This window comes from Lolium rigidum, chromosome 7 (assembly GCF_022539505.1).
Source record: "Lolium rigidum isolate FL_2022 chromosome 7, APGP_CSIRO_Lrig_0.1, whole genome shotgun sequence".
NCBI classification, from domain to species: domain Eukaryota; kingdom Viridiplantae; phylum Streptophyta; class Magnoliopsida; order Poales; family Poaceae; genus Lolium; species Lolium rigidum.
The window spans coordinates 361972588-361986519 of record NC_061514.1 but is presented as its reverse complement, the minus strand read 5'-3'; the positions used below and the strand labels follow the sequence as shown (position 1 = coordinate 361986519).

General features: G+C 41.2%; 1 long non-coding RNA gene across 6 annotated transcripts; it reads left to right on the top strand.

Annotated features, from left to right (window-relative positions):
• The first annotated feature begins 7314 nt into the window (after positions 1-7314).
• On the top strand, positions 7315-11697 carry LOC124677162. Of its 6 annotated transcripts, none has more exons than XR_006993958.1 (7): positions 7325-8216; positions 8636-8749; positions 8963-9132; positions 9235-9337; positions 9437-10552; positions 10807-10926; positions 11370-11697. It is a non-coding gene; the product is annotated as an uncharacterized LOC124677162 (long non-coding RNA). The 6 variants fall into 6 exon arrangements; XR_006993960.1 differs by having other exon boundaries at positions 7325-8749; positions 9437-9487; positions 10433-10552; XR_006993963.1 differs by having other exon boundaries at positions 7325-8749; positions 9437-9487; positions 10397-10552.
• The last annotated feature ends 2235 nt before the right edge of the window (positions 11698-13932 follow it).

The following is a 13932-nucleotide window of genomic DNA, read 5'->3' as shown; positions in this document are numbered from 1 at the left end:
TGCCTCGCAACTATGGACAACCGCACTGACACCTCCGCAAGCAACACCAAATGCAAAGCATTGCAACCCAGCTCAACCAAGCGTACCGTAGGCTTCTTCATCGAGCATCTCCAAAGTTTTGGTTGGCACGAAGCGACCAAGTGGGGATGAAGGGTGGACACAAATTCGCATGACTGATGGGCATGAATATTGGAGTGCAGCGTCCTGGAAATGGCCCACTTATTATGAAACAAGCCCTCCTCATTATCTTGCGGGCCAGTGGGATAATTGGCCAGAGGACAAGAAGCCGAAGATAGATTGGAGTGATGATGCCCCCGCCGACACACGCGTGTTCTATGCTCCGTGAAGTGTGTATGTTCATACTAGGCTTTTGTAAAATGGGTTGAACTACTTTGTCTAAATGCAAAGTGTGTGTTTTGCACCTGAAAAAATCTTCAAGGAATTTTGCTGTCTGTACGTCAAAAATTCAAGTGTGTAAGTGTGTAGCTGAATAAGGGCTACTATGTTTGGTGTGTGATCCTTTGTTACAAATGCAAAGCCTGTCTCTACAAATCTTAAACGAAATAATACCGTGTTCATACTGTGTTTTTATGTATGTATCTGAGATGTTACTCTTCATCACGAAAACATGATCAACAAATATGTACCAACCCTCACATGTACTTTTTTATCAACAATTGACTTAATGTTTTTTACCAACCCATCTACTTTTTTGTTACCTCCTTCTTTTTATTTTTCTCTTCTTATTTTTGTTTGTAGACAAAAGGTGGTCCTTTTTTTTTAAGGGACCAAGGGAAACAATAATTATCAACACATGAGTCATGTGTTGCCAACCCATTTCCATTTTTTTTAGCCGCATCTATTTTTTTCCTTATATATGAACTTTTTGGTTTCTTTTTTTGTTTCTTACGTGAATAAGGGGAACCTAGTAATCAACCCTCCCATGCACTCTTCATTAAGAGTTGACTCAATTTTTTACCAACCCATGTCATCTTTTGTTACCTCCTTTTTTCTATTTCTCTTTTTTGTGTAGACAAAGGTTGTCCTTTTTGTTTTTTAAGGGAACAAGGGAACATACTTATCAACCCTCACATGCACTCTTCATCAATAGGTGACTCAATGTTTTATCAACCCATCTACTCTCTTGTTACCATCTTCTTTGTTTTCTTTTTCTGTAGACAAAGGTGGTCATTTCTGGTTTTTTAAGGGAACAAGGGAACCTACTTATCAACCTGCCATGCACTCTTTCATCAATAGATGACTCAATGTTTTACCAACCCATCTACTCTTTTGTTACCTCCTTTTTTTTTCTTTTTTCTCTACACAAAGGTGGTCCTTTTTGTTTTTTAAGGCAACAAGGGAACCTACTTATCAACCCTCCCATGTACTCTTCATCAACAGGGGTGGCTCAATGTTTTTATCAACCGATCTACTCTCTTGTTACCATCTTCTTTTCTTTCTTTTTTGTGTAGACAAAGGTTGTCCTTTTTGTTTTTTAAGGGAACAAGGGAACATACTTATCAACCTCCCATGCACTCTTCATCAACAGGTGGCTGAATGTTTTATCAACCCATCTACTCTCTTGTTACATCTTTTTTCTTTTTTTTTTCTGTAGACAAAAGGTGGTCCTTTTTGTTTTTAAGGAAACAAGGGAACTTACTTATCAACCTCCCATGCACTCTTCATCAACAGGTGGCTCAATGTTTTATCAACCCATCTACTCTCTTGTACCATCTTTTTTCTTTCTTTTTCTGTAGAAAAAGGTGGTCCTTTTTGTTTTTTAAGAAAACAAGGGAATCTACTTTATCAACCCTCACATGCACTCTTCATCAATAGGTGGCTCAATGTTTTATCAACCGATCTACTCTCTTGTTACCATCTTCTTTTCTTTCTTTTTTTCTGTAGACAAAGATGGTCCTTTTTGGTTTTTTAAGGGAACAAGGGAACCTAATTATCAACCATCTCATGCACTATTCATCAACAGGTGACTCAATGTTTTTACCAACCCATCTACTCTCTTGTTACCATCTTCTTTTCTTTCTTTTTTCTGTAGACAAAGGTGGTCCTTTTTGGTTTCTTATGGGTACAAGGGGAACCTACTTATGAACCATCCCATGCACTCTTCATCAATAGGTGGCTCAATGTTTTACCAACCCATCTACTCTTTTGTTACCTCCTTTTTTTTTCTTTTTTCTGTACACAAAGGTGGTCCTTTTTGTTTTTTTAAGGCAACAAGGGAACCTACTTATCAACCCTCCCATGCACTCTTCACCAACAAGTGACTCAATGTTTTTACCAACCCATCTACTCTCTTGTTACCATCTTCTTTTTTATTTCTCTTTTCTGTGTAGACAAAGGTTGTCTTTTTTGTTTTTTTAAGGGAACAAGGGAACCTACTTATCAACCCTCCCATGCACTCTTCATCAAATAGGTGGCTCAATGTTTTACCAACCCATCTAGTCTCTTGTTACCATCTTCTTTTCTTTCTTTTTCTGTAGACAAAAGGTGGTCCTTTTTGTTTCTTAAGGGAACAAGGGAACATACTTATCAACCATCTCATGCACTATTCGTCAACAGGTGACTCAATGTTTTTATCAACCCATTTACTCTCTTGTTACCTCCTTCTTTTTTATTTCTCTTTTCTGTGTAGACAAAGGTGGTCCTTTTTGTTTTTTAAGGGAACAAGGGAACCTACTTATCAACCCTCCCATGCACTCTTCATCAAATAGGTGGCTCAATGTTTTACCAACCCATCTACTCTCTTGTTTCCTCCTTTTTTTTTCTCTACACAAAGGTGGTCCTTTCTGTTATTAAGGGAACAAGGGAACCTACTTATCAACCCTCCCATGCACTCTTCATCAACAGGTTAATCAATGTTTTTTCAACCCATCTATTCTCTTGTTACCATCTTATTTCTTTCTTTTTCTGTAGACAAAGGTGGTCCTTCTTGTTTTTAAGGGAACAAGGGAACCTACTTATCAACACTCCCATGCACTCTTTCATCAATACGTGGCTCAATGTTTTATCAACCCATCTACTCTTTTGTTACCTACTTCTTTCTTTCTTTTTTCTGTAGACAAAGGTGGTCCTTTTTGTTTACTTAGGGAACAAGGGAACCTACTTATGAACCCTCCCATGCACTCTTCATCAACAGGTGGCTCAATGTTTTACCAACCCATCTATTCTTTTGTTACAATCTTCTTTCTTTTCTTTTTTCTGTAGACAAAGGTGGTCCTTTTTGTTTTTTAAGGGGACAAGGGAACCTACTTATCAACCCTCCCATGCACTCTTCATCGACAGGTGACTCAATGTTTTATCAACCCATTTACTCTCTTGTTACCATCTTCTTTCTTTTCTTTTTCTGTAGACAAAGGTGGTCCTTTTTGTTTTTTTAAGGGAACAAGGGAACCTACTTATCAACCATCCCATGCACTCTTCATCAATAGGTGGCTCAATGTTTTACCAACCCATCTACTCTTTTGTTACCATCTTCTTTCTTTTCTTTTTTTGTAGACAAAGGTGGTCCTTTTTGTTTTTTAAGGGAACAAGGGAACCTACTATCAACCCTCCCATGCATTCTTCATCAAATAGGTGACTCAATGTTTTACCAACCCATCTACTCTCTTGTTACCATCTTCTTTCTTTTCTTTTTTCTGTACACAAAGGTGGTCCTTTTTGTTTCTTAAGGGAACAAGGGAACATACTTATCAACCCTCCCATGCACTCTTCATCAATAGGTGACTCAATGTTTTATCAACCCATCTACTCTCTTGTTACCATCTTCTTTTCTTTCTTTTTCTGTAGACAAAAGGTGGTCCTTTTTGTTTCTTAAGGGAACAAGGGAACATACTTATCAACCATCTCATGCACTATTCGTCAACAGGTGACTCAATGTTTCTATCAACCCATTTACTCTCTTGTTACCTCCTTCTTTTTATTTCTCTTTTCTGTGTAGACAAAGGTGGTCCTTTTTGTTTTTTAAGAGAACAAGGGAACCTACTTATCAACCCTCCCATGCACTCTTCATCGACAGGTGACTCAATGTTTTATCAACCCATTTACTCTCTTGTTACCATCTTCTTTCTTTTCTTTTTTATGTAGACAAAGGTGGTCCTTTTTGTTTTTTAAGGGAACAAGGGAACCTACTTATCAACCCTCCCATGCACTCTTCATCAAATAGGTGACTCAATGTTTTACCAACCCATCTACTCTCTTGTTACCATCTTCTTTCTTTTCTATTTTTGTAGACAAAGGTGGTCCTTTCTGTTTTTAAGGGAACAAGGGAACCTACTTATCAACCCTCCCATGCACTCTTCATCAATAGGTGGCTCAATGTTTTACCAACCCATCTACTCTTTTGTTACCATCTTCTTTCTTTTCTTTTTTTGTAGACAAAGGTGGTCCTTTTTGTTTTTTAAGAGAACAAGGGAACCTATTTATCAACCCTCCCATGCACTCTTCATCGACAGGTGACTCAATGTTTTATCAACCCATTTACTCTCTTGTTACCATCTTCTTTCTTTTCTTTTTCTGTAGACAAAGGTGGTTCTTTTTGTTTCCTAATGGAACAAGGGAACCTACTTATCAACCCTCCCATGCACTCTTCATCAAATAGGTGGCTCAATGTTTTACCAACCCATCTACTCTCTTGTTACCATCTTCTTTCTTTTCTATTTTTGTAGACAAAGGTGGTCCTTTTTGTTTTTTAAGAGAACAAGGGAACATACTTACCAACCCATCTACTCTCTTGTTACCATCTTCTTTTCTTTCTTTTTCTGTAGACAAAAGGTGGTCCTTTTTGTTTCTTAAGGGGACAAGGGAACATACTTATCAACCCTCCCATGCACTCTTCATCAATAGGTGACTCAATGTTTTATCAACCCATCTACTCTCTTGTTACCATCTTCTTTTCTTTCTTTTTCTGTAGACAAAAGGTGGTCCTTTTTGTTTCTTAAGGGAACAAGGGAACATAATTATCAACCATCTCATGCACTATTCGTCAACAGGTGACTCAATGTTTCTATCAACCCATTTACTCTCTTGTTACCTCCTTCTTTTTATTTCTCTTTTCTGTGTAGACAAAGGTGGTCCTTTTTGTTTTTTAAGAGAACAAGGGAACCTACTTATCAACCCTCCCATGCACTCTTCATCGACAGGTGACTCAATGTTTTATCAACCCATTTACTCTCTTGTTACCATCTTCTTTCTTTTCTTTTTTATGTAGACAAAGGTGGTCCTTTTTGTTTTTTAAGGGAACAAGGGAACCTACTTATCAACCCTCCCATGCACTCTTCATCAAATAGGTGACTCAATGTTTTACCAACCCATCTACTCTCTTGTTACCATCTTCTTTCTTTTCTATTTTTGTAGACAAAGGTGGTCCTTTCTGTTTTTAAGGGAACAAGGGAACCTACTTATCAACCCTCCCATGCACTCTTCATCAATAGGTGGCTCAATGTTTTACCAACCCATCTACTCTTTTGTTACCATCTTCTTTCTTTTCTTTTTTTGTAGACAAAGGTGGTCCTTTTTGTTTTTTAAGAGAACAAGGGAACCTACTTATCAACCCTCCCATGCACTCTTCATCGACAGGTGACTCAATGTTTTATCAACCCATTTAGTCTCTTGTTACCATCTTCTTTCTTTTCTTTTTCTGTAGACAAAGGTGGTCCTTTTTGTTTCCTAATGGAACAAGGGAACCTACTTATCAACCCTCCCATGCACTCTTCATCAAATAGGTGGCTCAATGTTTTACCAACCCATCTACTCTCTTGTTTCCTCCTTTTTTTTTCTCTACACAAAGGTGGTCCTTTCTGTTATTAAGGGAACAAGGGAACCTACTTATCAACCCTCCCATGCACTCTTCATCAATAGGTGGCTCAATGTTTTACCAACCCATCTACTCTTTTGTTACCATCTTCTTTCTTTTCTTTTTTTGTAGACAAAGGTGGTCCTTTTTGTTTTTTAAGGGAACAAGGGAACCTACTTATCAACCCTCCCATGCACCCTTCATCGACAGGTGACTCAATGTTTTATCAACCCATTTACTCTCTTCTTACCATCTTCTTTTTTTTCTTTTTCTGTAGACAAAGGTAGTCCTTTTTGTTTCCTAATGGAACAAGGGAACCTACTTATCAACCCTCCCATGCACTCTTCATCAATAGGTGACTCAATGTTTTATCAACCCATCTACTCTCTTGTTACCATCTTCTTTGTTTTCTTTTTACGTAGACAAAGGTGGTCATTTCTGGTTTTTTAAGGGAACAAGGGAACCTACTTAACAACCTGCCATGCACTCTTTCATCAATAGATGACTCAATGTTTTACCAACCCATCTAATCTTTTGTTACCTCCTTTTTTTTCTTTTTTCTCTACACAAAGGTGGTCCTTTTTGTTTTTTAAGGGAACAAGTGAATAAAGGCGAGTGGTCCTTTTTGTTTTTTAAGGGAACAAGGGAAACAATAATTATCAACCCACACATGCACTCTTCGTCAACACCTAAGTTCATATGTTACCAACACTCCCATTCAGTCTTCATCAACATGTATATGGAAGCTTAACCAACACCTACGTTCTTATGTTACCAAGAAGGGAATTGCGGAAGAAGGGAATTGTCATGTTGCAAGTCGTAGTTCATTTCATTTGCAAGTGGATTATGCTTGCTCCCCTCCCTTTTTTAACCCTAAAATTTCACTAGCCCAAAAAGAGAATAAGGGAATAGTTAATATATTACTACGTCAACATGTAAAGGGAATTGCCCACGTGCAGCAAGCAAAACAACGTACGACAACCCAACTTGTGTCACGACCGGAAAGGGAATTACGGAAGAAGGGAAATCAATTAAGGCACGTAACCTGTGTGGTCCACAATTACCACGAAAGGGAAACGCGGTTTTATTCCCAATTTGGATTGTCCGAAACCGATCGCTCGATTTAATACTGGCGCGCGAGCGCCAGCTAGGGCGGCCCGTTGCGAGCGTCTGTAGGCTATCCGCTAGTCGCTATCACGGGCCCTACCGTAAGCAATTTAGCGATTGTCTGGTCTATTTGGGAGTCAGTCGGCGCGTTGATTCAAGTCGGTTTCGTTTTAGAGGCGGTTAGAAGGAAATAAAATAGGTAGGCACCAGTGCAGCACACGGGCACGGCAGTAGCACAGGCACAGCCCACAGGTCGCTACCATCCCCTCTACCCGAATCCCCAACCACTGTCCCTCTTCTGCGATGGGGCATGCGGGGACGCGCTCGAGGGAGCGGATGGCGCCATAGCTACATGAGGGGCCGAGGCCCTCGCCGTGTGCCGCGCCGCCGCCCGCCGGATGAGGACGTGCTGCAACGGCGCTGGACGGGTCGTCAGCCGTTGTAGGGTTAGGTCTCCTACCTCGACCCTGCCAAGATCGAGAAGGTGTGCGTTCGGCCCCCTCCACCTTTCTCTATCACACAGCTTGATTTGATCTTCTAGGATGAACCATACGATCTCCAAAATTAGATCGTATACATCTTCGGGGATGAACCGTACGATCTCCAAAATTAGATCGTTATTCTCTCCCAAAGCAATCCCTGGGCGCTTTTGCCCTATCTATCCAGACATGCTCCAGGCGTGCATTTATTCGGGTATAACACTTTTTTTGTTAGGTTGTTGCAAACAGACATTTCCAACAGGAAAAACATGTATTCATTGTTGTTTGTACCCTAATTTGTAATTTTACCTTCATACACTAAATGTAAGTTTTCTGGTGCAAATAAGATCAAGTTTGTCCTCGCCAATATGTTGTTTTTCATGTCAAACTAAAGTTTGTCCTCGCCAATATGTTGTTTTTCATGTCAAACTAAAGTTTGTCCTCGCCAATATGTTGTTTTTCATGTCAAACTAAAGTTTGCCCTCGCCAATATGTTCGGTCATAGTGTGTACTGTCTTTTTTTTTTCTCTGGGTAGTGGTTGTGTTGTTCTTCCCTGGACGGTCCTTGTACTATGGTCTTGTTCTTCCTTTTTTTTCCCTCTTAATACATACATGCAGTTCTCCTGCATGTGGTTCGAAAAAAAATAACAATCCAGTTTTAGCCTATATTGTGATGCCTAGAGATAATTCAGGTTGTTCATGGTTAAGAGCGATTCATATGCAGTGGAGAAATTTGTGTTGTGTCAAGGTTGTGGACAGTTGAAAAAGAGGATGGCAGTTCTTCTGTTTTTAGAACCTAATCCTGATGACGAAGAATTAAGGTACATCTTTCATCCTTTGTCAACTGTACTAGCTCCAGTTTAATATGGTTTATTGTGAACTAGAGGTCTCCCTATCAGATAATTTGACTACACAATTGGTACTGTATGTTCGTTTTAGTTTCCTTTCCTTCCATAGAAGTCCTTTCGCATGTGAGTTGGAAGCGCAAAACAATGGCATATAACTAATGCAACGGTGGTGAGGATGGAAGGAAAAGGTCATGATATATGTGCTTTATGATGTCATATACCTAAACCTCTAAGAACCTATTACCTTTAGGATGAAGCTTCGTGCTGAAATGGTTATTATGCGCCCGTTGAAAAAATTATTACCATTTCAAAGGGAGCTAATGGGTTATAGCAACCTCAATATCTTCTTAGATGAAAGAACCTTTACATTTTTGACATTTTTCTGATATTAGGCGGTCCTCCTCAACTTCGCTTGCGAGCTGCTGCACCGCCTCCTCTCCTCCTGCATGCCAAGGGCGAGGAGCTCCACCACCGACTACCATCTAGAGATGTCCGCGCTGCGTGAGGTGAGCAAGCACTCCGTCACCATCTTATAATTAATCACTGACAGGACTTCTTAACCTGCAAACATTATTTACATGTTAATGACCGATTATTTAGTTTTTCTTTGTTAGTATCTTTTATTTGCAAATATTCAGTAGCATATGCACTTGAACAAACACTGTTGGTTCAGAATATTGCTGCAGACCACCACGGTTCAGATTTTGTTTTTTGTACAGGAACCGAATGCTAAAGAGTAAGTATGGAAGGATGGTCATAACTTCTACATTAAGGGAAGAACGTCACAGAAAAACAAGTGATTTGAGTTTGATTGGCCAACAAAACATCCAGGACTAATGTTATAGTTTGTTGCCAAGTACTTCTACTGATGGTTTAATTTTATATTTAGGTCAGTTGATTAGATGGCATATTGTAGTTCTCTGAAATATTTATAGGTGTATAGCGTCACTACGAACAAACTGCTGCTTAATTTGACGCTTACCATTTACAGTAGGAGATTTCATATATATATTCTCTCCGCGTGCGCTGGTTGCCTACCGCACGTTCTGGTGGCGTGCCTCACGTCGGTTCACGTCGAATCCACCGCCGCGAAGGTACGATTGTCGACCGCTTCGTGGTGGGTGCTTGTCAGATCGGTTTTGGTGTGTCTGTAGTCGCAAAAGTTGAATACCCGTGTGATGGTTGTTTTTCAGGCGCTGGAGGTGCGGCACAAGGCGGATCAGAAGGTGCAGCTCGGCAAAGATGTAAACTCAACACCATTCCCCTAATGTGCAACGGGTTTCCACCTGAAAATATGTCATGCTTTGTAGCATCCATTAATATGTCTAGCTGTGTGTCTATAACAATGATGTAGTCAAGTGCACATTAGCTCCATTGTCCTGACGTTCAATCGTTTTGCAGCTACAACTTACAGGTTTCTCTTAGAATTAGACCTTATATAGCTTAGGGTTATATTTCAAGCAGAATTAAATGATGAAAAGTCTCTCATCAGAGAACGGACTACTGGGAATGTTCTTCGAATTTCTTTCTCATATAGTATCAGACAACAGCATTCCCCTAGGAGTCTAGGACCCAACAGTTTCTCACCGGAGAATACATGGTTTTTAGTAGCTTTGTGTCTATAACAATGACATAGTGAAATCCACGCAGTTTATAACTAGCCAATCAGAAGGAACATACACTTAATTGGCTCTGTTGCAGTTACTTCTTAGAATCAAGGCTCACTTAGAACTATACCTTATAACTTACAGATGTCTTCGTGAGGTTTACATCTTCTTTTCAGGCAGAATGAAATGTTGGGAAGTCTTTCATTAGAGAACTGACCAATGAGAATGTTTTTTCTAATTTCTGTAATGTATAATATCAAAGGAATATAGTTTTCAGCATAGTGCCTACTATTTTGTTTAGGACCAAATAGATGTTCTATACAGTGTGACTCCTCATTATCTTTTTTGTGTTGGTGCTACATAAATTCCTGGTGTTGAATTATTTATATATATCTCTCTCCATTGTGACCTCAAGCCTCATGTTATCTGACCAAGATCTTGCACTTGTTTGGTTAAATCTTATCTTGAGGCTACAATTACTGAAACTTGTGTCGTCTTGTTTCCTGATCAAGATTTTACATTGATTTAATCAACTTTTACCTCTAGGCTAAGACCCTCATGTCAAATTGACAAATAATGTAGGGTACACTGGATGCGGCAAGATTTGCTTCTGCTTTTGTTCGGGGAGATGATGGTGTCCGTAAGATATTTACAGAGCTGGCCTACTGCTACAAGTATGCCTTATTAGCTAGCCATGGACAGGTTAAAAATAGTATCAAGTTTCAATCCTGCATTGTGTTTTTCTATTATCTTTGTCTTACCTTTGAACTTAGAAAATTGAGTATTTAATTGGTCGAGGGGTATTTAGGAAGAGATACATTGTAGGTGTCCTTGAAACTGTAGGATGGCATGTTTAGAAACAGAATTGTAAGGCTGAAAACGAATTAGTGAATTGCATATATTTGGAACCAGAGAAGAATATTCAAACTGAACCTCCTCATTTCTTCATGTTTTAGAGATTGAGCTGGTGGATGTACAAGATTGTTACGAACTAGCATACGGATTGGTGATGCCTCACCAATGGCATACATTGAGCAAGTTCCTTTGTTCATACTTCTTTACATTTTCACAGAGTGGTAATATTTTTGTGCATTTACCTTGTACATTCTGCTTTGACTTTGCCTTTTATTGTCGTTGAAAATGTCGCTACTTGAGAAAAAGGTTATTTTTCATGGTCACTTTGTTTAATTGAAAGATGCCACTGCTAAGAATCTTCTGAAATTCGAGGTAAAAAAAGAACCTTCTAAAATCAATGAATCGTCATACTATCCAAAGCACAGTAAGTGAACTGTACATTTGATAGCTATTCAGTTGACGAAGAAAGCTGGTCAGTTCAGGATAGGGTCTAGAGCTTGTTGTGCCAAGGTAGTTGAAGGTTTAGGAAATACGGCAAAGATTGGCACCATATCTTGAGATACAATCACTGCTTGTCCTTCTGTTTTTTCCATATTTTTTTTGTTGACCAACAGGGCTTTCCATTGCTTTTTAAGATGTTGTATCTGAGATTTTTATTGTGCAGGTTTGTCGACAGAGAGAATGAGCTCAGAGGCCAAACCTGCAACACCACCGCCACCTCTGCAACACCACCACCACCTCTGCGGGTTCCAATTGATGCATGGGCAAAGTCTCGGGCTAGCCAACAATGTGCGGTACCTAAAATTTGCTCAACTCTGAAATCAGAAGCCTTATGAGTGAATTATCTGTTCTGCGTTTTATTTCTTGTGAATGAGAATACCCATTTTGTCTTGTCATGCTGGAGGATTTCTATCAGAATATAAATTGTCAATAGAATAATTCAACTTAGTTGCTGATGTTTGATTTTTTTTGTTATACCACTCTCTGATCCACCCAGTGCTTTGTGTTTTCTGGTATCACGCTGATTTGAGTTCGTTTTGACCCACTATGCTGGACCATGGTCTTTTTTATTAGGATTCACAAATGTGGCATGCAGCCGGGCTGTTAAGGAGGCCTATTTTTTCTAACGCTTACACACATCCCAGTAACCGTCAGTAAGCCCTGTCGAACCGTTAAGGAGGCTCATACACATCCAAACAACCGCAAGTTTGCAGAGAACTGACATGGACGCGTACACACCCCACAGGTACATCTCCAACAAACAAACGCCCGCAACCTGATGCAGATACACACGACGGGTACATCTCCAACAAAAGCCCGCAACCAAACAACATGTTGCCCGCACGTGCAACGATGCACCGAACCAATCCACCATACATCGTCCTACAAAATGCGCCAGGCCCACCGAACACCAGGGCTAAAGCTATGCGAACCAACAACGAAAACCTATATGTGCCGTTGCAAGAAAAGTCGCACCACAAAAGATAAACGTTGTTACCTGAGGACGGCGCGACAAGGCGCGCTAGGTCCATCTAGTATTCGATACTTACCAAACGAGCGTTTGACAGCATGTTAGCTTACACATATTCGGTGCATAGTAGCTAGTGTTGGACAATTTTTTTTCCAACAGTCGAACTAACCTAGCAGAAGCATGATACCATGATACCAACACGACCAGTTGACGACCTTGCTCAAACCAAAAGCACCAGATAGAAGACTTTTTTTTTAGACGGAAGGCTCAAGATGAGCCTAGCTTTAAATTAATGAAGCCCAACAGTAGAGTACATGACATAACATTACAAGACCGACAAAGTTTGCAGCACAGCACACACACACATGACATGCTCCGACCTGAGCATCACAACAACAGCACATAAACGAAAGGAGTCGCCCCAACGAGACCTTCCGACGTGCACAACGAACTAGTTCGACATAAGGGAAGGACATAAGATATGCTAGCTCGACACGGTCCGCCGACGGAGATCCTCATGTCGGGCGGTCCCGGATGTTGGCGTGGAGCGAGCGTAGTCTCCCGATCGCCAACTCCAACGCCTCGCGGTCCTGCCGCCTAGCCACTGGCTTCCACACCTGTAAGTACATCAACATTTTATATAAGGCGTCAGCAGGTTGCGAAGGGAAAATCCCATCAATGGTAAACTTGTTTCTAATGTTCCAAAGCCCCCAGCATAGGGCCGCACAACAGATCCACATAACCCGTTTGGCCTGAGAGATCATTGAGGAGCCTATAAAGCTCCGCAAAACCGGTAGGGTTCCAGGAGCACCCAAGCAGTTCCCGAACTGCACTCCACATGAATCTCGCCAGAGGGCAGAGAAAGAAAATATGGGCGGTGTCTTCCAAGTCCGAGCAAAGGGCACATCGCCCCGACGATGTGCCCCTTCTGCGGTGGATATTATCATTCAAAGGAAGGCGTTTCCGAAGGAGTTGCCATATAAAGATGCGGAATTTCATGGGCACCGCAATCTTCCAGATGTCGCTGAAGTGTTTTCGCGGCGTCCCCTGGCAAAGCTTCCTATATAAGGACTTGACGGAGAACTTTCCAGAGTGTTCCAAGGCCCATGAGATAATGTTATGTCCTTCAGATAATTGTGTCCCAGCAATATCCGTCGTAAGGCGCGCAAGGTCATTGCATTCCCGAGTTCCCAATCCTCGGCGAAAGGCCGGGTTCCCTCCCATCGCGCGTAAGCATCTGGACACTGATACGTCTCCAACGTATCCATAATTTCTGATGTTCCATGCTTGTTTTATGACAATACTTACATGTTTTGCTTGCACTTTATAATGTTTTTATGCGTTTTCCGGAACTAAACTATTAACAAGATGCCACAGTGCCAGTTCCTGTTTTCTGCTGTTTTTGGTTCCAGAAAGGCTATTCGGGCAATATTCTCGGAATTCGACGAAATCAATGCCCAAGATCCTATTTTTCCCGGAAGCGTCCAGAACACCGAAGGAGAGTCGGAGGAGAGCCAAGGGGCCACCACACAGGTGGGCCGCGCGGCCTACACCCTGGCCGCGCCGGCCTGGTGTGGGGCCACCCTGTCGCCCCTCCTGCGCCGCCTCTTCGCTTATTTAAGCCCTTTCGACCTAAAAACGCAGTACCTTTTGACGAAACTCCAGAAAGACTCCGGGGCGCCGCCACCATCGCGAAACTCCGTTTCGGGGGACAGAAGTCTCTGTTCCGGCACCCTGCCGGGACGGGGAAGTGCCC